This window comes from Triturus cristatus, chromosome 2_1 (genome assembly GCF_964204655.1).
Source record: "Triturus cristatus chromosome 2_1, aTriCri1.1, whole genome shotgun sequence".
NCBI classification, from domain to species: Eukaryota; Metazoa; Chordata; class Amphibia; order Caudata; family Salamandridae; genus Triturus; species Triturus cristatus.
In genome coordinates this window covers 912,542,495-912,567,372 of record NC_140581.1, presented here as the reverse complement: position 1 = coordinate 912,567,372, position 24,878 = coordinate 912,542,495, and the positions used below count along the sequence as shown (strand labels likewise).

The following is a 24,878-nucleotide window of genomic DNA, read 5'->3' as shown; positions in this document are numbered from 1 at the left end:
CCGGGCTCCGGTCTGCAGATGGGGAAATGAGAGCCTACCCCAACTACATTTGGAGGTGAACCTTGAAGGAAGTGACCCGATTAGGGTCACCCGAGTAACTCGCTACCACCTCTCAGCCTTCCGTACAAATGAAGAGTCGGTCAGACAGTAGAGAATACAAACCAATATATGTTTATTCAGATACACTCGAGCATAGCCCTGTCTGCCCAGTCTCTTAGGGGTGCTGCAGAGAGGACTGACATCAGCGAACATGGAGATACATTATGTACAATTCAGAGCAAATGAAAGTACTCCCATATGCAATTTTCCAAGCAGATGCAGCTAAACAAAGAAGTACAGAAAGATAGGTATCGGTTGTGAGGCTGGACACACACTATCTCCAACCCACGGTCACTTTGCCAGTGCCTGCCACTAGACTAGTGGAAGAAGGCCTCTACCTATTGGGAAAGGTATGCACTAATAAGAACAGTGTACTCATTAGCAAAGCAAGGCCCAACCTTGGAGAAATGAAAGTTTCCACAACCTGTTTTCTCGAAGAGGCAAGGAGCAGTTTCGAGCATAGTTCAAATTGGCGGCCAAACATATAATGGTGCAACGAATGATAACTTACATAGAATAATACACAGGCAGAATAACGAAAACATTTTCATTCCAACAGACCCTCCTTTTACCATGAGCTAACAATTTGTATAAAATGATCGAAGAAAATATGACATTTTCAAGGACAAAGGAACATCAGTATTAGGAGCAGGTCATAAAGTCAGTATCAGAGATGGAGGCTGCAAGGAAAGACGCAGTCTCAAAAATGCCTTCATCGATTTGTATCAAGTCGTCAATATATTTTTGTATCATAATCGCAGTATTAGTATCATGAATTGATGTTTTCTGTTTGAAGTGAGGATATTGACACAATAGGAGCAACAAGTTGGGAGACATTGTATACAGAGGCAACATGTAAAGATGATACCGGATATCACAGCCAAAGAGAATGAGGATCTTCCAACCCCAAGATGTTAGCATATTCCAAAACCATCCCGACAGAGTCCAAGTGCCTGTCTCTTGGTGTATCTCAGATGATATTATATGTAATTATTGTATAGCTAAATAAACATTGGGAGTATTATCAGGTATATAAATGCAACAGCTACTTCCAATGACGCAACAGGCCCCTCCACTATCTGCAAGTAAAACGTCTAACACCATCCTGTTCTGCAAAGTGACTAATCTCATAGCCTGGAGCTCAGCAGTGATATTTGTCATTATCCCAGCAGTCGTATTGATAACCCCTTCAACAACTCTTGTTAGCTGACAGATTTAAAGGCTATTAGCCATGGGGCCCAAATAAGGACATAGGTCCTTCACAGCGTCCCCAAAATGCTGTGCATTGGTGTCAGTCTAGTCTATATATTTGGTATCAACAACCCTTTTGACTCGGGACAGGAATGGAATTCTACGTTGCAGTTGATGACTTTGGTGATAGTTAGATGGGGAAACATATACAGGGGGAAGAAGGAAAGAGAGGTAACATGTGCCAGACCATTCCCTCTTGAGCCAGATGTGAGCTTGTGATCCACAGACAAAATAGATATTATTGGGTAGGATCAAAGGCGGACTATTAGTCGTATTCAAGCTGTAGGTAAAATTGCATTTACTGTACCCCACCTTTATCTCCCTGGACACAAAATCTAGCTCCCTGTGAACATCAGACGCTCTCCGACCCTTCACACGTTCAGGAAGGACCTCAAGACCTGGCTCTTCAACTGATACGGAGCTGCCCCCCCCCCCCCCACCGCCTTGAGACACTCACGGATGAGTAGCGCTTTATAAACACCAGATTGATTGATTGATTGAAAATACTCAAATGTGTTAAACCATTGGAAATCAGCCATTTCCATTTGAAACCAGGCATAATGCTTTACTTTACGATATGTATTCAAACATCACATATGGATGTCAAGATGTTATTTGTTAACTAAAACAATAAAAACAAATTAAAAAAAAAAAATGTATTCAAACATCACTTTGAGGACAATGTGCCTAGAGTTCCTTGTCCTGCCGGTCCTATGGGGGTAAAAACCCTGGTAGAAGTGTAAATATTCAATCGCAGTGTGAGAATCAGAGGATGTTGAACCCAAAGTAGAAGGATGAAATTGGAAGTACACCAGTCAAATAATTCGTACCAACCATTGCAGCTGCCAGTATACGACCGTGGCATTGAAAATAAATTGCGATCATATGAGTGACCCAAGGAAGTAACCCACAAATCCAACAATTAGTTGTATTGGACACATTATGAGCCTGATGCAACATTTGTGTAAAATACCTTGTCTGTGTAGAACTCTCTATGCGCTTCTTTGTGAGGGGCAAGAGTAACAAAAACGTGTTCGGGGGAGGGGGAGTTGTACCAACCAAGGAATGCATAGGACATTTCTCCTCTAAAAACCAGGATATTCCAAGTATTGTTACTAGTGCAATCACAACTATTAATATACCTATTATTTTACTCCTTGTCGACCAATACCTCATTGAACGTGGCGGTGTAAATGGCTGTTCCTCCTCCTCATCAATAGGTCGGCCAAAGGGATGCATTATTGAGGAAGGAGAGAATGCAACAAAAATGATAGTAAAGTTAAGTGCTCCCAGTGTCCGTCAGAGCCTCACTGGTACAGGCTCCTATTGTTTATCAAATGTTGGCACTCTTGAGCACCGGCATTGGAGCTTGCTCAGTCCTAAGCTCATGATGTATCCCACGTCAATCAGGATAATGTACCCCCCACCAAGGGAGCACTCTCAATTTATCATGTCCAATGTCAAAACAGTGCAAAAATCTCACTTCACCCTAAACTAACTTAGTTGGTACTACAGCACATCCTAACTTGCACAGTCCATCCCTGTCTAATCTCACTTCTCATTTTGTGCACCTTCCCTCAACTGAGGACACAAATTGTACCTGGTAGCCCCAGGCACTGTTGGATCAACAAACAGCTGCTCCTTTATACCTCATACTTCTGGGGGAACCTCTGCACTTAGCACTTCATCATTCTCCTTTTCCGTTTGGGTCCAAGTCAGCTTTGCATCATTAAAGGGGACAAACTGGGGCACCTTCTCACATTCAGAGTCCCCAGCCACTGGTCAAAGGGCAAGGGCAGTGGGATCCTGTGGCAGTGGGTGGCGTGCACCCAGCTCTTCCGGCCGGCAACCTTCACAGTGGTGCGCGTGGATAGGAGGACCTGTTCTGGTCCCTTCCACCGCTGCTCCAAACTCTTCTTCTGCTGGAAGTTGCGCATGAGGACCCAATTGCCAGGCTGGATATCATATCCAGGCACCTCTGGTATATCTGGCAGGGTTTCCCGGACCTGTTGACGAATAGAACACAGATTTTCAGTTAACTGGCAAAGACAATCGATCAATAAAGGATACTCAATATCTGAAAACCTATGAGGATGCGGGACACCCCAGACATTTGCTGGGCATCCAAACATGACCCCGTACAGTGACAATGCCATCCTAGACTGTGCCATTGGTCTTATCGACCAAAGAGCTAATGGTAATGCATCAGGCCACTGTAACCCTGTTGTCTCCTGAATCTTTGCCAATTTCAGTTTGAGAGTACCATTGTACTTCTCAACCAAACCTACTGACTGTGGGAGGTTTGCAGCATGAAACTTCTGTTTTATGTGCAAACCATCGCAAATTAGCTGAATGACCTTGGCATTAAAATGACTCCTGTTATCACTCCAAATCAAACGGTGCAAGCCGAAACAAGGAAAGACCTCCTTCAGGAGTACCTTTGCAGTCATAACAGCTGTATTGTCTTTACTGGGGTAAGCCTCAACCCATTTACTAAATGCACAGACAGCCACCAACACATACTTCAAATTATTACACCTGTCTAGCTCTATGTAGTTCATCTGGAGGACCTCCAAGGGGAAAGTAGGTGGTGCAAAATTACTGGGTGGCGTGGGGGTACTTTTTCCAGGATTGTGCATCATACACACCATACAGTACTTCACTAAATGTGCAGCTGTTTTTGGGATGTTGTCATTCTGCCATACAGGGTCTAACACCTTGCAAATACCTTTAGCGCTGATATGGGCTGGGCCATGGGCCATTGTGACCACAGGGAGGACAGATGCATTTGGCAACAGCCATCTCTGTTTCCCTGAGATCTCAATCCAACATCCCTCATCATTCATTTGTGCCGTGCTCTCTTGCCATATTGCTAATTCCTCTATTGTAGCATCGCTTTGTATTTCCTTCACATTTTCAAGCGTATCCTCAATAATAGTGACCTCAGGCACACAGTTAGCGGGACCTGCTACAAACATTTTCGTCTGTGCTGTTTCCTTAGCTGTCTGGTCAGCAAAAGCATTCACCCTACTTACATCATCAGTAATTTTCCTATGGGCGCTACACTTCACTATTGCCAACTTCTTAGGGAGCAGCAAAGCAGACAAAAGCCTCACTATAAGGTAACCATGTTGGGTCTTTGCGCCATGTGAAGTAAGGAACCCTCTCGCAGTCCAGCGTCGCTCAATTTGTGGGCGACCCTGAAGGCATACTGGCTGTAAGTATAAATATTGACAATCAGTCCCCTGCTCAATTCACAAGTTCGAATAAGGGCGGCTAACTCAGCTACTTGGGCTGATTGATAAGGGACTCGTGATGTCTCTGCCACTGTACGCAATGTGGTGATAGCATAAGCAGCAGTTGTAGTGCCATCTGGTAATTTGAAACAAGAGCCATTGACATATTGTTCCCCTTGTGGGTCAGATAAGGGAACATCAGTCAAGTCTAACCATCATTTTGTCTCTTCTTCCGTCCGTAAGATACAATCATGTTTCTCATTTTCATCATTTTCAGAAGGGAAGTGACAGTAACGTGGCTGGATTCAGAGTGCCACATCTTTTGATCGTGATGTGTTTTGCAAATAGCATAATTTCATAACCGGTCAGACGTGCACTGGTGAGATGCAGTGTCTTGATCTTATTCAAAAGTGTATCCACAGCATGGGGTACCATGACTGTGAGGTCAGTATCAAGTACGAGTCCAGCCGATTGTCTTATCGAGACGGCCTCGGCTGCGACTGTTATTAGACAGCTCGGGAGGGCTGTTGCGACAAGGCCAAGAACAGCGGAAAAATAAGCAAAGGGCCATTGCTTATCTTTGAATTTTTGTGTTAGAACACAAAGCGCTCAACCAGCTGTCTCATGGACATATAATACAAATGGCTTGCTGTAGTTAGGCGTGCAGAGCAAATCACACTCTTTAGTTGCTCAAAAGACTGCTGACATTCAGGCATCCAAGACAGGGGCTCATGCAAATCTTTAGTGGTTAGTGTGAGCAAGGGTTTGGTTAGTATGGAGTAGTTAGGTGTCCACTGACGACTGTAAGAAGTCATACCTATGAAAGTGCGCACTTCTTTCTGAGATTGTGGAAGGGCATTTTAACAATGGTACTGATGCGCTCAGGAGTCAATCTCCTACCCTCCTTCGACAGTAGGCGACCTAAATAGGTGACCTTCTGTCAACAATATTGAAATTTGGAAAGGGACACCTTATGTCCGTGCTGCGCAAAATGCAACAATAGTTTAACCATACTATCCCTGCAACCTTGTTCCTTGTCAGAAGCGATGAGGAGATTGTCAACTTACTGAATCTATGGATTACCTGTAGGAAGTGAAATGGAATCCAATTGGCTCTTTAAAGCTTGACTATAGATACTTGGACTCTCAGTATAGCCCTGAGGAGCTCAACAGAATCTAAAACCTCTGCCAGCTAGTGTAAAACCAAACAAATACCTGCTATCTGGATGGATAGGAACACTGAAGAATGCATTTTTCAAGTCAATGACAGAGAAGAATTTAGCAGTGGAAGGCATCATTGTCAAAAGAGTGGTAATGTCAGGGGCCACATGAAATTGGGGAACTACTATTTTATTAACTTCGCGCAAATCAATCACAAAACAATAAACAGCTACATGATCATCAGAGGAACCTGAAGGTGTCTGTTTTAGAATGGGAAGAATAGGACTATTACAAATATCAGCAGTCGTCTCTTCGACCACACCTTTCTCAATCAAATCCTGTACAATTTGCAATAAAGCTCGCTCACCTCCCTGCGGTATTTTATACTGAGGGATACGAGGAAAAAAAGGATTGTCTTTAACTTGAATCGAAACCGGCGGTATCTGTAACAGTCCCACATCTGTGTCGCCTGTTGCCCACAAAGTGGGCAGCACATCCTTAAACTCAGCAGGAAGAGGCTCATCTTTGAACACACACTGTTTAGCGTGTACCACATCCGGACCCATTGTCATGTAAAACACCTGCCAGGGAGCAGTAAATCGTAACATGCAATTTGTTCAACAAATCCCAACCCATCAAATTTTCTCCACAATTAGATGTCAACAAAAATGGCAAATTCACAGTGAAAGGACCAATAGTCAATACAAGAGGTTTTGAAATGGGGCTTACAACCGGTACACCAGAAAAACCTAACAAAACATTTTTATGGCCAGACTGAGCTGCCCCAGGGACCAAACAGAGAGAAATAGAACTGTTTGATGCACCTGTAATCACCAAAAATTCCTTAGCCGAGACATGCAAGTCCACAGTAACATAAGGACCACGTTGATCTACAGGTATCTGAACTGGTCCCTCACTCCGTCCCTGGCTGCCCTAGCTGTAAGACATTCCTGTCACATCATCTGTGTCATAGACATCATGATCGAACTGTCCGCCCGAGGGTCATCAAAGTAATTATTATCAGAACGACACTGTGAGGCTGCAGAATTCTGAGTCCTGTCAGCCCCACCAGCTCCACGACCTCGTCCACGAGAACCTCGTCCTCTAGGGACCTCTACCTTCTGCAACAACACAGGACACTTGCTACGTCAGTGTCCCTCCTCCTTACAATACGCACACTGATTCGGCCCTAAAGGCGTAGTATTAGGCTGCTTGCTAGAGCGTGGAAGCTGTCGGGCCAAACCACCACGTCCTCCACCATTCCCTTTAGAATCCTGCTGCAACAACACCTTCGTCTTCAAATCCTAAGGCATTTTTCTCCATCCTCTCTTAATCCTCGTTTTCCCCGTTTCATAATACTGCGCCATATTCAAAATAACAGAAGGGGAAGTGGTGGACCAAGTGCTCTCTGAAGACTGCAATCGAGTCACTATTTCAGGAAGCAGATTGGAAACAAATCTATAAACAAACAACCGAACACCTCCCTCAGTAGACAAATCCTGCCCACTATAATCCAGGAACACATCTTCAAACCGAGTGAAAAAATCAGACACACTCTCATCTTTCTTAAGACGATAAGCTGATAACTTGTCCCAATTAACTTTTCTCGGTGGAATAAGAGAATACATAAACGTGATAAAGCTGCCTAGCAAAGCAAAAATCTCTGCCTTAGGCTTCTCACTGGACTTCCTCTCCTGATCCCATACTTTAATTTGATACCAGGTGCCACCCAGTTCCGCACCATGATCCTGTGTGTGCATTTGTCTTGAAATATCAACCGGAACCAGTAAACTAAAGAACATTTTAATGTCTGCAAGCATCATTACTGTTGAAGAGGTAGCTTCAGTCAATTCTTTATAATAAGCAGTAGGATTTTCCCTAGGATCCGGTAACTGAGTTTTAAGAGACAAAACTTCACTCCTTTTTCATGAAGTATAAACCCATTGTTCTTGGAAACCGGCCGCCACACCTGGTCTAGTGACAATACCTTGCTCGGTTAACTCTGGTATTTCGGGGTGATATATGGGATAAACCTCCCGCCTCAGAAACTGAGATACTGGGGTGGGGCTCTTCTCAAGTAGCCTACCCTGGTAAGCAATCAAGTTCGTAATACTGCCAAAAACTTGATCAGGCCCCATATAAGTGACAGATACATGACCTTTAATGTCATAAGATCTGTGGGGCTGCATCTTTGAAACACTGCTCCCAAAGACCAATCAGAGTAGCAGACATATGCTTAAGGGCATGCTGTTGTACAAAAGGCTCATGATCTTTCACCACGTTCCACGGGTCTTCTAGACCGTAAATGGAATTTCGAGCCCACTGGGCAGCCTGATTAGCTACTACGCTTTCCTCTTCATCTCCCACATCAGACCATACTAATGGCCCTATACGTTCCTTAAATTTCGTCCAGTCTCTATCCTCAAACCCACATACTGGTGTCCCACTACTCAATAATGTCGGGATGAAAAGCACAGAGTGAGAATAGCAATGGAAATAACCGGCACTAACGTCGCTGCTGGCTGCATCGTAGGTGTAAGAGCTGGCAAAAGGGACGCTGAAACAATAGGTGTGACAGGATTACTAAGAGTCATAGTTGCCACAGATGGCGAGGACAAAGAAATGACGGTAGTTGCCTCGGCCAAAGCAGTCTGATCAACAGTAGCAGGAGCAGAAACAGCAGGCACAGAAGGAGTGGATGGCTGGGTCTGTGAGTGAATAGCGGGATATATCCTCTGCGGGGTATATGGAGGTGGCGGTCGAGTTTCTAACAATTCTTCCACTAAAGTGTCATTTTCTTTTTGGGCCACTTCAGATTTATCAATCTGTAACAAAACCAGTGCTTAATTTGTGCCGGTGCTTTCCGGTGCTGAGCACCGGCACTTATTCTTCAGGGCCGGGTCTACACTATGCGTCGGCACGTCATATGGCATTGTGTTTAAGTAAATATAAAATTACCTCCGTGACTCACAGCAGAAACTGTTGTTCCTCCCCCGAGTCTCCGGTAAAGAGTTTTGAGGCTGTGAGAGCCGACGATAGAAAGATTCCATTCCAGCTATCCATGTTGTGAATATTAGGCCTTAAGTTCCGTGTTGCCGGTGGGCAGGACACTGAAATTGGGCTGGATTTGGTTCTGCTGGTAGGGGCTGTGCGCGCAGCATGCGTGTGTGCGTAGATCATTTTCAAATTGCCATGCCCTGTCAAACATGCGCCAGACAGTCGCCATCGGTTCAGCTCGACCTCGATGGCTGGCAGAAGCAGCAGGCCTATTAATAAAGACAGTGCCGCCCACCAGTAACCGTAAGTAGCCAAATCAATGTTGCTTGCTTGCTAATAAACAGATTTACACACACAGCTGACAGGCAGCCGACACTACATTTTCACACGCAGCGCCGTGCACAGCCCCACGCACACGTTCGGAATAACTGCCATTTCCAGCTTGGTACCAGTAACTAAATGAATAGCTCTGCTTTGTTCTGCAAAGCATTTACTGCGAAACACCTCACTTGCACAAATGATGCCACAAAAGCAATGGTTGCCGCTGCGTGGTTCAATCACTGTACAAATCAGGACAGGTCACAGATATCGTAGCTCTGTGCAGCTCTAGCGGCACTTACCATCCACTTTATCCAGATCGCCTCGGCCCAACCGCCATCTTCTTCATGTACACAGCCCACAGCAGCAGAGCAATCATCAAGTCTGACAGAGGAACTCTCAAAGGGCTGCCAGGCGACCTTCAACTGCTGTCCTCGGGGCTAATGAACCCCAGTGTGGGGGAGACTGCAGGATTTTTTTCAGGCAGGTGCGAATTCACTAAGTTATGCGACTGACAAACGTTTACGAATTAGGGGGTAAGTGGCAGCTGCTGAAAGTGCCCATAATTGAAAAAAGGTACATACTTTAATATAAACACCAGCGGATGTATTTAGGTTTTCTCGGCCAAAATCCCCACTCCTCGTGTTGGCAACGCAGATGTTGTTAGGAAACAACAGGTAGTATGGCCTGAAAACATGTGCGCCACATCCTCACCTCCTTCTCCCAGCCCAGCCTGCAACGCTCAATGCACCAAACGTTGTTAAACCCAGTGTTCGAAGTGCAGGGGATCGGCAGGGCACGGCGTGCCCCTACTTCTTCAATTCCAAGGATTCCGTTCCCCTACTTTTTAGGTCTCGCCTGACCCAGCGCATGCGCTGGTCTGGCGAGACTTATTGAGAGGGCTCCAAAAAGTGCTACCAGGCCAGCCTAGAGCTACAGTGCATGCTTTGATGTTTGATCGCGATCACTTTCGCGGCCGCACGGCCGCTTGGCATAGCCAATAGGTCTCGCTTTTGGGACCTTATAAGTATTTAGTTATGCAACTGTTGCATGGCTAAACACTTATAAGGTCCCAAAGGTAAGACCTATTGGCTATGCCAATGCTTGTTTATTTTGAAAATCCGTCCCAGGACACAAGAAATCACCATCGCCTTTAAATAAAGCTCGGCGTTTCCAGGATTTCGAGGACGGGCGGCAGAGAAGTAACAGGACTCTGTCTTTTCCTTCTTGCTCAGAGAAGAAAAATACAGTGTCCACTTCTGCTCTGCCGCTTCAGCTGCCCCCCCCTTTCCTTTTTCCCTCTCTTTCTGTCTCGCAGTTCTTCTCTTACTGAAAACCGTGACTTCAAGATGGGGTTCTGAAGTGTATTCTCTCTTTCCTCTCCTTTCTTTTATGTGCTCCCCTGTGAAATGGATCCAAAAAAGAAAATAATTTTTGCTGGAAATGTCGTATTTTATTTCCAAAGTGCAGCTTCTGGAATAAAAGGTTACAAATATGAAAAATAGCTAAATAAAGTAAGACCAAGTGGTAGCAAACTGGCCAGATTGATTTTATTCACACCCAAACACATTAGCGCCACTTTTACAGACTTTACCAGTGAAGCGCTATTTTTGTTTTCTTGTCTTTGTTTTCCCTGGGCTTGCAACTACTGCACCAATCCTGGAGGTACTGCAAAGTGTGGATTGGAAAACAAAATGTGTACTGTGGCTCTGCGTCCAGGGATTTGGTCTTTTTACCATACTGCTAATGTTTTGTAAGGATATCAGCAATGGACATTGAAATGGGTCCATTCAAGGCCCTGTAGTCATGTCCTTAACTTTTCAGGCAAAAGCATTCACTGATTTCTGAATGGTGATTGTAAAAGCGCTAAGGTAACCATGTTGTTCCTGCTTACATTTCACATTGTTTGCTGAATTTTGCATTCCCTATGAGTGTTTGCCTTTTCCAGGATGTTGTTACTTTTTTTGTAGGCCACATATTGCTCTTGTCTAGTGCGTCATTTAAATTGAGCCTCATCCAGGTGTTTATAGCTGGCAGCAATTGGGTTGTAGTTGAAGGCAGTGTGAGTTTTTCTCAGTGGGGCAGTATAGTGCTCAGTGGGGGAGAGGATGTGGCACTATGGCCAGAGCTGCTGAAATTGGAACTGGGGAACAAGGTTCAGCCTTAATAACCAGTCCACCAGACGACTCTCCTGAGAGAGCACAATCCCATGCTAGACCTTAGAAGGCTTCAAAATACCTTAGAAGTCCTGGTGTCTTAGCACCAGCAGGTGGACCCTTGCCGTGGCAAGTGAGGGTTAACCTTCAAGGTTTGTTCACCACAATCCATACTGAAGTTCACCTCCAGTCTTGCGGGCAGGCCTATGAAGCAGCCCAGCCAAGAACAACAGTGACTCTGTCGCTTAGATCACAACACCCTTGAGAAGGGCCAGCTCTAGGGCAGTGCCACCGGTGTGACCGGGCACTGACTTTGGGTGGAGGCATTATGTTTGCAAGTATATTAAGGGTTTAAAAGTGCTTGCTGCCTCCTTCTTGGCCTCCAGCAATTTTCGGCAACAATAAAAATGTCATGATGACTCTGATGTTTAATGTTCTTCCTATAGAGAGATCGAAGTTTTGTCTAGTGGAAGTGTTGACTCTTGGATAGGTAGCACAGAGGGTTAACGTACCTGCTGCAAAGAACATGTACCATGCAGATCACAAAGTGCACATAATGTAAATGGGTCAGTGGGCTACTGCTTTTGTCATATAAATCCTTTTGTTCCTTGCAGTTTATAAGTTAAAATCCTAACACAGAACAGTGCGCTATTAACTGTCATCTAAGAGCTGCATACAAACTGCAAGATATAAATTAGAGCATTGTGTTTTTCCCCCAGTCTTTGGTTATCCTCATGTTGCAAAAAGTGTTCTTTTGGACAGAAATCAATTCTGATTATTAAAGAGAACCCCCAACCACGGTGTTACGTTTTAAATTCTGAGTTTGTGTAACTCCAGACCAATCACTATTAACCTATATGGCCTACTAGTATGGTTGTCATGTGACTCCTACACCTTGTAGTCCTTAGTCGTATGTAACATTGTCTATACAGTGATTTACACACATATTGATTGTCTCTGAGTAATGTGTGGGATGTAAAGTGCTCTGACACCCTACACTGGTATGAGTGGCGCTGTAAATCAAATTAAATGCATCAGAGAGAGTGTGGTTATGGAGACTTGAGGGGCACTGTTAAAGGGTGGTAGTGAGGGAATCCATGGCAGAGGTGGTCATTGGGGGACAATAACAAACATTAATGCACAAGGCACCACCAGTGCTAAGGCTGTCCTGCCCTTGAGGCCAGTCTGCCTCACCCATAGATACCTCCATTGGCCTTGTTTCAGAAGTAGAAGCTGCAACTCACCAGGGATTGGCAATGCAGAATTTGCACGCACACCAAATTAAGTTCGCAAACTTCAGTCTCTCTGCTTCATTCACAAGCACTTTTACCATGTGCTGCTTGCTGTGGGGCCACTGGAATTAATTATGCAGCAAGCAAAGGAGGACACTATTATGCCACAGTGTTGACTAAATTATGCATTAAAAAAAGGCTGCAGAGTAATGCAGTATATTTTCTGATATTTTATTATTTTGACATGTGTACACATGCTAACAGTCTCTGGAAAGATTTTGCCTTATAAGTACCAGTGTAACATACAAATGCAAAAGTGAGAAAGGTGATCAGTCAACCTTTGTAATAAGCCATCTACTCCGCAGCAAAACAAGTCACATTTTTTATTAACTTTTGATACGTTTGAGCTATAAACAATTTATTAGTTTAAATGGTCAGATCATGCAGCAGATCTTGCATTATGAGGCAAATATGGCAGAGCCATAATTATATAGAAAACATTTGCAAACTAGGATATTTTGCCATTCATGTTTGAACTGCTGTTGTGGAAAAAGGGAGAAGTGCTGATGACAGAAACTCCATGGCTCGGCGACAAATGGCTTGTGCTTCCACATTTTCTTGTATTTGGGACATTCTGTGATTAGAAGCATATCCCTCTTTGTGAATGTGTTTTAATGTCAATAACTCATTATAACCGTAAAAAATCATGTATATCCATTGGTTGATTAAACTCGGCAGTGAAAAAATTGGGATGGTTGCGCATTCTGGCCATCCCTCTGATTCTCCGCCCACAGTTTCTCTACTTTTTTCCCCCCACTTCGACCACTGGTTAAACCAACCTCCACAGTGCAGAGGCAGTGCCCCGGCTCTCCCCTACCCTCCCCTCACCCTCCCCATATAACGCGAGCTGTGCTCAAATATCGGCCTCGGCCTCAAAGTGCGGAACAAAAAAGAGTCACCTGCTTGTTCCACTTGCGGGCTAGCAGGCAGAAAATCACTGCAGGTCAAAAATGATTGAGGGTTATCCTGGGCCTGATTCTTTGTGACTGCCCCTGTTCTTGCTTCTAAGAGTCGGTGTAAAGAATGGTAAACCTGTGAGCACTTCAACATTGGCGATTCGGGCACCTGGTTTCTGGCCAATGCTGACTTGTCAGGCTAACCTACATTGTCCTTTTTGTTCAGGTGCTCTTATATCGCAGCTGTACAACTAACACATGTCTAACACTACAAAGTGAAATTTGAGTCCACCCCCTTCAACCACTGTCTTTCTTCGACTAGCCTCTGAGCCATGGGCTTGGGACTTTATAAACCACATCTTGCCTCAATCCTGCTGACTAAACATCTCTCACCTAATGTTATTGGCTGCCTCATTGTATCCTCCCCGCCTCTGCTCCAGTTCTTGTATTGAGTTGCATAAAGGACTACATTACAACTGTTACCCTCTCTGGCAGCTCCCACTGGAATCTTCCCAAGTATCTCTCTTTAATGTGGTAATGCCTCTTGTGTAAGCAAATTAAACCTAGATCTACTGCCTTTGCTAATGTTTGTGCTACTTACCCCTTACTGCTCACCTTTCCATCATTGCATTACCTTTGGATATGTAAATAATTTAAATTTTTGTTAGCCAACGTCAAGGAAGAGTAGATATAACTGAATCTAGAGGAAAGTGAGCGTAGACTGACAGGGGAGAAGGTCGCAAGAAGAGTGTGTGACGCCTGATCTTAGGAAGAGTTCCAGCACATCAAAGTGTTAGCCATAGGGCATCAAAACCCTCAGGAACTTCCATAGAGTGCACCTGGAGCGGGGTGTATCATAGGTGTTGCCTGCGTTCCATTTACATGACCTCTGGTGCTCATCACAGTAGCCTCCCAGAGCACCAATGTGGCCTTCTTAGCAAAGAGCAAAGCTACCATCTTGCCATACATGGAAAGGAGCAGATCTCTCTAGCAAGACAGTGACGGGAACAGGTGTCGCCACAGTGCAGGATGATCTTGCCACCGTGATGTTCTCAATGTGATGTGGGGTAGGTAGGCATAGCTTATCAGATCAAGGAGGTGATGAGTGTCTTTAGTATTAGGAAACTATAGGGCAGGGGAAAGGCACCATTGTAATGTGGAGAGGAGTCAGTAGGTGATGGAGGGTAGTCACTTACTTGGTATGAAGTGTGAAGTGAACCGAGTCGGAGGCCTGGTCTCTCAGTGGAGAGTTTCATTTGCCAGGTCATGAAGTCCTTCTGCTCTCGTCGCAGTGTACCATTCGCCCAGTGACAATGACACCCGCTGCATAGCTGCCAAGGTTTCAGATTCCTATGAGTGCCATTTTCATCATTTCTGTCATTTCAGTGTAATTATGAGTGACATTTTAATGACTATGAATGACACTTTCTGGGGAGCAAAACCTAGCAATGAAGATGAGAGAAACATGTAAATATCAGACATTGCACCCATTTGTGCATTGAGATTGTCTGACTCCTACGTTTTGAGCTAAATCATCACCCTTTATTAAAGCATCCGCTACATTATGCTCCCAAACAGGGCGTTGTGCGTCCATGATTGTTCAACACCTTTGAGCGATGCTTGTAATTTTTAGGACAAGGTTATGCTGAAAATGTACTCTATTTTGCTCCGGAGCTAAAATATTTCTCTAGTGTGGCCTGCAACAAAACCGGAGTCCAAAATATCTATAATACTTTAGGCCTCCTATTCTTAATCCCTAAATTCATTACATTGAAGTTTCTTTTTCAAATGTGTAAGTTTGGAACCGCCTGTCAAAACCTTACTATGAGGCAGGCTCCCTTGCTGAAATTCAGATCTGGTATTACATCTGACTTTTACCAGTTCAGGATGTGGGTGGAGTCAATAGAGTAAGTGGGTGAAGCCAGTGGAGGAAGTGGGTGGAGCTGGTAAAAGTAGGTGTGGCTTCCGACAAACATTTGAGCACCTGCACTTCATATTTTACAAATTAAGCACTGAACAAAACCTTCTATCTTCAAATTCAACACATTGCTCCTGCTTTTCCCTGTCATATGCTATGGCCTTCTGAGTTAATGTCTGCATTCCTCCCTTCCGGGCCTCTTTCTCTGCTTTCATTTGCCTCTGTTTAGCTTCCTTTTGCCACGTTCAAGGAGAATTAAACATAGACTGCCTACTTCCCTTCACAAACAATTTTTCCTTTAAAAAACAATTTTTCGCTCATCAAAAGTGCCCGTCAATGGCTACTGTAACTCGGCATTGTCCCTCGTATATTTTTGCAATAGCGTAATAAACATAATAGCGCCAAGGCCATGTTTCACATACATATCAAAATTAGGAGTGCCTTCTGGAGGCGCCGGCTGAGCTTCTTCCAAACCAGCATCTGCAGTGCAACAACGACAACAAGAAACCAAGAATTGACTAATCCCATGCATGTTCAAAAGGGACCCAAATTTGTTATGTTGCCTTGCAAAGCAATTGCAAGTTCTTTGATCCTAAAGACAGTCCTCAGACCGTACCAAATACAAGTCAAAATGGTACCATATCCACAAAGAACCAAAACAAACTCTCCTGATATATGCAGGTCAAAACGAATTTATTCTCCACTGCCGACTCTTCAGACCAAATGGTCAGATTCAAGGGTTTCACCTATTAGGACTCCAGTCGGGATGACCACTTGACGAGGCACCGTCTGGCAGGACAGAAGGGGCATCTGCGAGTACAGGAAATCTCTCATGCAGGGATCCCTGATCCATCCGTCCGACCCAACGATGGCCCGACTTCCCCACCCGTCCGTGGGAGGAGATGGGTCGCTCACCTGAAGGAGTCCCTGTTCGGGCACCAACTGAAGGAAGTGACCCGATCAGGGTCGCCCGGGTCACTCGCGACCAACTCTCAGCCTTCCATACAAATGATGAGTCGGTCAGACAGTAGAGAATACAAACCAATATATGTTTATTCAGATACACTCGAGCAGAGCCCCGTCAGCCCAGTCTCTTAGAGGTGCTGCAGAGAGGACTGACATCAGCAAACATGGAGATACATTATGTACAATTCAGAGCAAATGAAGGCATGCCCATAATGGAATTTTCGGAGCAGATGCAGCTAAACAAAGAAGTACAGAAGGATAGGTTTCGATTGTGAGGCCAGATACACACTATCTCCAACCCAAGGTCACTCTGCCCGTGCCCGCCACTAGACTAGTGGGAGAAGGCCTCTATCTAGTGGGAAAGTTATGCACTAATAAGAACAATATATTCAATAGCAAAGCAAGGCCCAACCGTAGAGAAATTAAACTTTCCACAACCATTTTGTCGAAGAAGCAAGGAGCAGTTTTGAGCATGGTTCAAAATGGCAGCCAAACATAAAATGGTGCCACGAATGCTATTTACAGAGAATAACGAAAACATTTTCATTCCAACAGCCTACCAACACATTAGACTCATTTTTATTAAGAGCTGCTAATGTACTGGACAAGGAGATTCACTCCATTGAGCACAGACTCTACATGGGGGTCTCGGGGGCACTGGGCCTATTAAGTGAGTCTTTATATAGTGAGTTTTCAGCGGTTACCGCAGCTGACACATTACACTCAATGTCAAATCCAGCTACTACTAGTTCAAAATGCTTGGTTCCCCGCACAGAAAGTATTATACTTTCACCCTCGGTATCTTCAGAACCACCTTCAAAGAAGAAAAAAAGTGGGGGGGATTAGCCAAGCCAACTTCAGCTGCTCTCCAAGATCCCATTGTGGCTTCTCCGCCTATCTCGGATATTTTGATTTTAAAAATTGAACAGTCAATCACAGCATTACTCCAACCGCTTGGAGACAGACTGATCAGAATCAAGGCTAATATAGTGACTCTTTGTTCAGTAGCGGAAGGCCCAACTCCTTCCAATTCGTCGGCTCAAGTAGTAGAGGCACCTATTCCCAATTATCCAATTCCTGCATCGTTGTTCCCCTCCCCCCCCCACAATAATTGTATGGATAACCTGGGCACTCCGAGAGTGGCCAATAGTGTAAGGCCCAAACACTCTTATTTAGGCGCCATGACAGCAGGGGACCATATAACCTTGGTTCAATCGCCAATGCAGCAACCTAATCACTTATCCCTTTACCCACCTTTTGCCAATATTAATGCCCCACAGTTCCAGGGGATATCCAAGGGACGTCATTGCCACCAACAAAACCTGACAGAGAGAACGCAGCGAAAAGAGGGGGCGAAACAGACTGCCATATGAGTATGGCCCTCCCCCCAGCAGCTTGTCCTTGCATTGTAGTTCTGGCAAATGCTCCCAAATTACATAGTATTCAAAAGGAAACCACAGACCAATTGATTTCAAAAGCATGCTATTGGAATAGTAACCATGTAGAGGGGCGGGAGACGGGGGAGAAATTGCCCCGATTTCTAATGGCAAGAAGGGTGGGCTGGGTGGAGGACTAATTGAAATCTATTGAGGGGGGCTGTGTGGTGGTCAATTTTAACTCGTACCATCAGCTCCAGCAACTGTCTCATTGGCTTCCGATGGCGCCATCATCGCTCACCCAAATATTTACATTACCGCTGGGCTTTTTTAATAAACCAGTCAGGACCAGCCCCTGGGGACAAGATCCTGTGGCTCTTCTCAGTCTCCCCCACCCTGAACCCCATTTCCTTTTGTCGGGACAACCCTTTATCTCCTTTCCTACCACCAACCGATTTAATGTATTCACAGACTTAGAGGGCTGTGACTGACAGAGGACTCCTGTTCAAAGTCACATTATATCAGATCAGAAAGCCCCAAGCAATAATCTGCATTATGCAATCAGACCGATCATGTTAAATTAATTACCTGGAATATTGTTGGTTTGAGTTCCAATCTGTCGGACCCTGATTTGCTAAAAATGTTCACCATCTTTGACTTGATCTGTTTTCAAGAAACATGGGAAACTGAGCCAATTAGTCCATATGGTTACCGCTCTTTTTACACCGCCACCCTTCCGTCTAAATCAGGTTGTGCCAGGGGAGGGATCCTGACTCTGCTGAAAAATGCTTTAAGTCTGGTAGTCTTGTCATACCATAATGTTTCCCCTTATTATCACCTATTACATTTAAAAGGCCCAGGTGGTAAAACAGTCCTCCTAATCAATTTTTATAATAATAACTTCTCCAACGATTTTAAGGTGGTTGTAGACCAGCTGGAAGGGGGAAATCAATGTACTTTTTAACACCTCCAAACAGATTCCGAACATCCTATGGATGGGGGATTTTAATGTGCACTGTTGTTATTTCTTAAACTTAACAGCTTGTCGCTTAATCGATGAGGCAGGTGAGCCTTTATCTCATTTTACACATAACTATTATGGAGATGCCCTGAATAGATTCCTTGTGATTAACCATCTAGAGATTCAGAATCCTATGGATTTAAGATCAGGCATGTTACAAAATACATTTGGCACACCTACCCAGGGTTCAACTATCGATTATTTATTAATTTCTGACCCTCTTAAAAAATCTATTTGCAATGTAGAAATTAAGTATTTTTAACTTTAGTGATCACACTGCCCTTACTGGTGAGCTGGAATGGGAAGTTATCCTCATAGAGCATTCAAGACATATCGAACCCACGATAGTAGGGAATAAGGGATTTCCTCAAATGGGTCACAATAGACAAAGCATACATTGTTCCAGCCGTGGGTGCAAATAGGCAAATCGATATCATGACCTGTCTAGAAGCGGAATCCAATCCTTCCCAGGTTACTATAGCCTTTGGACTGATATTATCTGAGATCAAAAACCTCCTAATCAGAAAAAATCCTACTGCCAAAACCTCAGACCCTAGATGGTTCGATCATGCTTGTACCAAATCCCTATCAGACTTATATCAGGCTCTTAGAGCTATGACTAGAGACATGGAATTAGTCAAGTTTCTCCGTCTCTAGTATAAAGAGGCCAGGAAGATCAGAATTAAAACTTTAAAGGAAGAAGCATGCAAACAATTGCATTTAGCCGCTATTTCAAATAATGCTGGGGACTTCTTGAGAGTTATCAATGCTCCCTTCCTTAAACCATCCACAGCCCGAGTCTGGATTGTCATGTAGATGAGGAATCTTGGGTTACACACTTTTCCCTAATATTTGACCCTAAAGCTGAGGGAGCGACTACACAGCGAGCAGCTATTTCTCTCCCTATCAAACCTCTGCTTACCTTTAAACATCATGAGATAAGAGAGCTCCTTATGCAATGCTCCAGCAATGGAGCCCCCCCCGGATAGTACTCCGATAGATTTCTTTACTGAGCTGCCAGATCTATGGGGTTCGGTATTGACAAATCTTTTTAACGTAGTCGCCACAGTGGGTCCACCAGACTCATGGACGAAGTCTATTTTAATCCCCATCCACAAGAAAGGAGACAAAGCAGAGGACAAAAATTATAGACCAATTTCTCTCATGGACAGCACTGCTAAGCTTATAGGGTCAGGTTCTATTGAACAGACTCGAGGAATGGGAAACCAGTAACAATGTTTTGATCCCAGTTCAATACAGTTTTAAATAGGGGATGGGTACCCAGGATCAGTGCCTTAATCCGAGTCTGTTAATTGCCAAGTGCACCTAAGCCAAGCAGGGCAAGTTATACTTGGCTTGTACTGACTTATCTGCAGCATTTGACTGTGTGGCACATCACCATGAAGGAAATGGGTATCGATGAGGCAATTACTTTCTTTATGAGGCAGCTTTATTCCTCGGCTTCAGCCTGTGTCCGATATGGAAGGCAGAGAGAATGTACTAGGGAATTTCCAATCAACAGGGGCGTCCGACAAGGTTGCATACTTGCACCATTTCTTTTTCCCATCTATACTAATGGGTTGGAAACTTCCTTGTCGGACTCAACACCAGATGTTCTCAAGATTAACAATGTGCATACCCCAATCCTCCTGTACGCAGATGATGCAGTGGTAATTGCCCGCAGAGGCTTAGCCCTACAAAAGTTATTAGAGGCTTATGTGAATTACATGCAATATTTGGACCTCAAAACCAACGAGGTCAAGTCTTTCATTTTAATTACCAGGCGAAAGGACAGGAAGGCTCCAAGTTTCTATATAGCTGGCCAGAAGGTAGCCCAAACTGATACCTTCTCTTACCTTGGTGTGATCTTTGATAGACAACTAACTTGGTCTAATATGATTACTACAAGGGATCTATCACTAGAAAAAAGCATTATTGACCTACATTCTTTCATTAAAAAAACTAGGCGTTAAACCTATTAATATGGTGAAAAAGGTCTACACAGCCAAATCAGATTCGGTAGCAACTTATGGGGCAGGCATCTGGGGTTATTCTAACTCCTCAGCTCTCCAGATCACGGAGGACATTTTTTGGGAAAAATTAGTAGGCCTCCCCGTAAGTTGCTCAAATTATATATGTCACACAGAAATTGATGTTCCATGCATTAATGATAAAATTAGCCTGGCTCCAATCTTTTTTAGGTCTTGCCTGACCCAGCGCATGCGCTGGTCTGGCGAGACTTATTGAGAGGGCTCCAAAAAGTGCTACCAGGCCAGCCTAGAGCTACAGTGCATGTGCGCGGGCGCGCACGCCGCGCTTTACCGCAATTACTTTCACTTTCGCGGCCGCTTTGATGTTGGATCGTGATCGCGATCACTTTCACTTTCGCGGCCGCATGGCCGCTTTGCATAGCCAATAGATCTCGCTTTTGGGACCTTATAAGTATTTAGTTATGCAACTGTTGCATGGCTAAACACTTATAAGGTCCCAAAGGCGAGACCTATTGGCTATTCCAATGCTTGTTTGGTATTCTATCTGAGGAAGAGAATCTGTACCCATTACCCAGAAGCTAATAGAAGACTCTCTCTCTGGAACATGCACACAGGATTCCATGGATTATATTTATCAAAAATAGTCCCTCTTCTCTTGGTTTAGGGCAACTATTTGTTTTGCCAAATGATTGCTCTAAAATTTCTAAACAAGAGATTAAAACTTGTTTTCTCACACAAAGGGCAAACGAAATATTGAAAACCAACTGTCTAAAAGTATCAATAAAATCTTATTTCGAGGGACCTATTGTCCTGGAAGGAATACCCCCATATTTACTTATGGTGACAAATTTATGTCACAGATTTCTTTACTTAGGTTTCAACTAAATGTTATGCCTTTATGTTGGCTCATCCATCAGGAATGTTTTCTATGCATGATCTCCCGTCCTGTCCCTGTGATGGGCTTTCCGCTCAATCAAATGTGCCAATCTTTTCTTTTGCAAATTTTATGTGAAACATCACAAAAGATTCATATGGCCTCTTATGTATAAACATAATTTTACACAATGCCGCATAGGAATGTACTTTTTACAATCACTACCTGATCCCCTTGTTTGCTACTCCATGGCATCTTTTTTATCCTTATCATACAAAACTAGGCGATTGTACAATACCCAAGAATGAACTGTATGTTATGTCAGTTAGTAATTGCTTTTAATCGATTGCTTAATTATTCCGAATGTACTGTACGCTTTTAATGGGTGGTTTTATTTGATCTTTTGAATTTTTTTGTACTAGGATGGATGTTTTTATTCTGTGAATCTGTACTTTTATGATCTTACAACATAAGTATCGAATAATGTGAATTGACTGACTGACTGACTGAGTAATTATCAAACTCACCAGGGAGTCTGCCACCAAAAACATTCCTGCAGACCGAGGGTTAAAGCAGGGGTGCATGATGGCTCCACTATTATTCAATGTATACACTGCAGATCTGGGCCCACTGCTAAGTGGAGCCTTTCTTCTTACACCAAAAATTGGAAACCAAAAATCCATCTGCTGCAATACGCCAACGACGCAGTCCTTCTAGATCACACCAAGGTAGACCATCAAAGAGCACTTAATGCCTTTTATAAATACAATCTTCAGAACAAGTTGGTCGCCAACACAAGCAAATCCAAAAGAATGATCTTTGGCAGTTACCCAAATAACGGCTCTCAAAATAGCGGCTGGGCCCACTTAGCATGGGCTGCGTAATAACTACCTGGGTGTTTGGCTGTGCGAATCAGGCAGACCCTCGTTCCATCTACAAAAAATGAGTCTGAAAGGTAGGATGGTGATGCACGCCCTTTGCAGAGTAAACACTGTGCTTGAAAGCCCTACAAAGATGGCAATACCAAGGGTGATACTGGCCACATTGCTACAGTCGGTCAACTACGCGCAGCAGGCATTCCGCGGCATGCTCGCCTCGGACCTGGAAAAAATTCAATGCTCAGCCTACAAGAAACTATTCCATTTTCCCTCCTGCATAAGAAATACTCTCTGAAAAATCGATCTTACTCAACAAAAGCTGGAAGGGCTGGCCTCTTTGGCAAAATATGTTGTCTTAGCAATTGCAACTCCAGACAATTCCATGAAGGCTCTCATAAAAATCATTTTTAGCAACCCAAACAACCCCTGGTCTGCAAATCTCATGGCTGTAAAAGAATCCCTGCAACTGGCCATGGAGAAATGGGACCCAAACATTATCTACTACACAATCGTCAAAACATCAATAAACAAGCATTTACAATGCAATGGTCTCGGCATTGTTAAAGTAGAGCTATTGGCATTGCTCATGACATTATTTTTGTTTATGTTGTTGTTTTTAAAAGATTTAAAGAAACGGCATTGTTATTTAAAATGTCATAGCTTAATCATTCTCAAATGCTCCTGCAAGGGAAACGCTTTGTGTGCTCTTGCACTCCCCCCCCCCCACCCCTCCCATTTGTAGCGCGAGGCGCGCGCTTGTTTAAACTAACGATGTGTATATTCACAAAGCGCTTACAGGCTGTGAAGTCAAAGAGCTATGAACACCCACCTCTGCGGCCCCCTTCTCTTCCTAAACCTATTGTTTATTTTTTTGCAGGTTGATATAGCGCAACCTCTACCCGAAGGTATTGGAGCGCTTTAAATGACCACCAGTTACCTTACACAAGACACATTCATTTTTTATAAACACGGGAAGATTAAGATATCACAGGATGCTGAACCAAGGCCGACACTCGAACCCTGTGTGTCAGCTCCAAAGTCGGCTGCTCTAGCCCTAAGTCTACGTCCTCTGTTTGAATTATAGGACCCACTGACCTGCCTCTTGACCTCGACCACTTAGGAGACTTTGAAGGCGAATTAGTTTAAGTTGTCGTGTGCCCTGATCCATGCGTGAGCAGCTCGCCGAGTTAAGGTTTTTCGCTGTGCCTTCTAAGACTTGTAGCCCTACTTTTAACTCATTCTTACAGGAGAATTATAAATCCGAACCTGTAACAAAAATACAATCTGGGTAGGATTAACTACCCTCGCAAGGACCAAGGAAACTACACGACCCATCATGCATCTGAGCTCACACTCATCATGTAAGCAGAACGCGTTGCCCCGAACAGTCAGAGGTTGTTAACTTTAATCTCCCCCCTCACAAGTACTCCCAAACGTTCCCTTCCCACCACAGCCGCACCACAATCACTATGTCTGCCAACTTCAGTGCTGAAAGGAGGTGCAGTAAAGGGGTAAGCTCAAAGATGCTAGATCTGCCGGAGAGAAAAGAACCAATGTATAGTGTATGCTAACATTGTGAATACAATCCTCGAGACAAATAAGAGCTAAGATAATACAATTATAGAGCATTTCTTTCCCCCCTCCTCCGCCCCTTTCATGGTATCATCTAGATTGCTGTTGAACAGTGAAGGGAGTGAGTAGAATGTCCTTCACATTAGCAGCCTCAGAAGGATTAAAGGCTGTGTTACCTGCAGGACTATTTTTATCGACCTCGGAAAGATGACATGCCTAATTTGAATTATGATATTTATTATCTCCTAGGCCACTCGAATGACGCAGAAAGGGAGGACCAAACTAGGAGGCAAAAAAGGCAACTATGCAGTATAATGAGGCACTTTTTTATAGTATTGCTTCATTATTTTGTGTTTTTTTATACTTGCTAACACTTTCTGGCCAAAGATTTGACCTCATTGGTACCAGTTTAACAACCAAATACGGTCATAAACAACTGAAGGATGGATAACCAGTCAACCTTTGCGGGTGGCATTCTATTGTGCGGAAACAGGGGTCGCCACATATTTAGTAACGTTTGATGTGATTCAGCTAGACGCATTGTTTGGTTAAAATCTGCAGATACAGCAGTGGATGGATCAAGTGGCAAATGGGGCAAATCTATAATTATGTGGAAAACGCTGCGGCTGCAGAATCGCATAATTCAAGTGGCCCTGATTATATAGATCTCCGAAGGATAACAGGTTGAGTTTCACATATGGCTGTAAATATATCGACCTCGTAAGGATTGCGGCCTATATCTGCCCAATCATGACAGCCTGGGTTTAACGGTACTCTTTGCAGTAGGGTCCCAACACACTGAGCTGCCTTTAGAGGGGTGACCTATAGCGCCTTGCCCATCACACGAGGGCACTGTGGGACGTGCCAAGACTTGAAG

At 44.1% G+C, this 24,878-nt stretch overlaps 1 long non-coding RNA gene and 1 pseudogene across 1 annotated transcript in view; one reads left to right on the top strand and one right to left on the bottom strand.

Moving 5' to 3' along the window:
* The window catches only part of LOC146866089 (uncharacterized), a 186,823-nt gene that overhangs the window by 35,515 nt on the left and 126,430 nt on the right, over window positions 1–24,878 (top strand). The gene's annotated exons all lie outside the window — the stretch shown is intronic.
* Window positions 1–24,878, bottom strand: part of LOC146866090 (uncharacterized) — a 90,913-nt pseudogene that overhangs the window by 18,342 nt on the left and 47,693 nt on the right.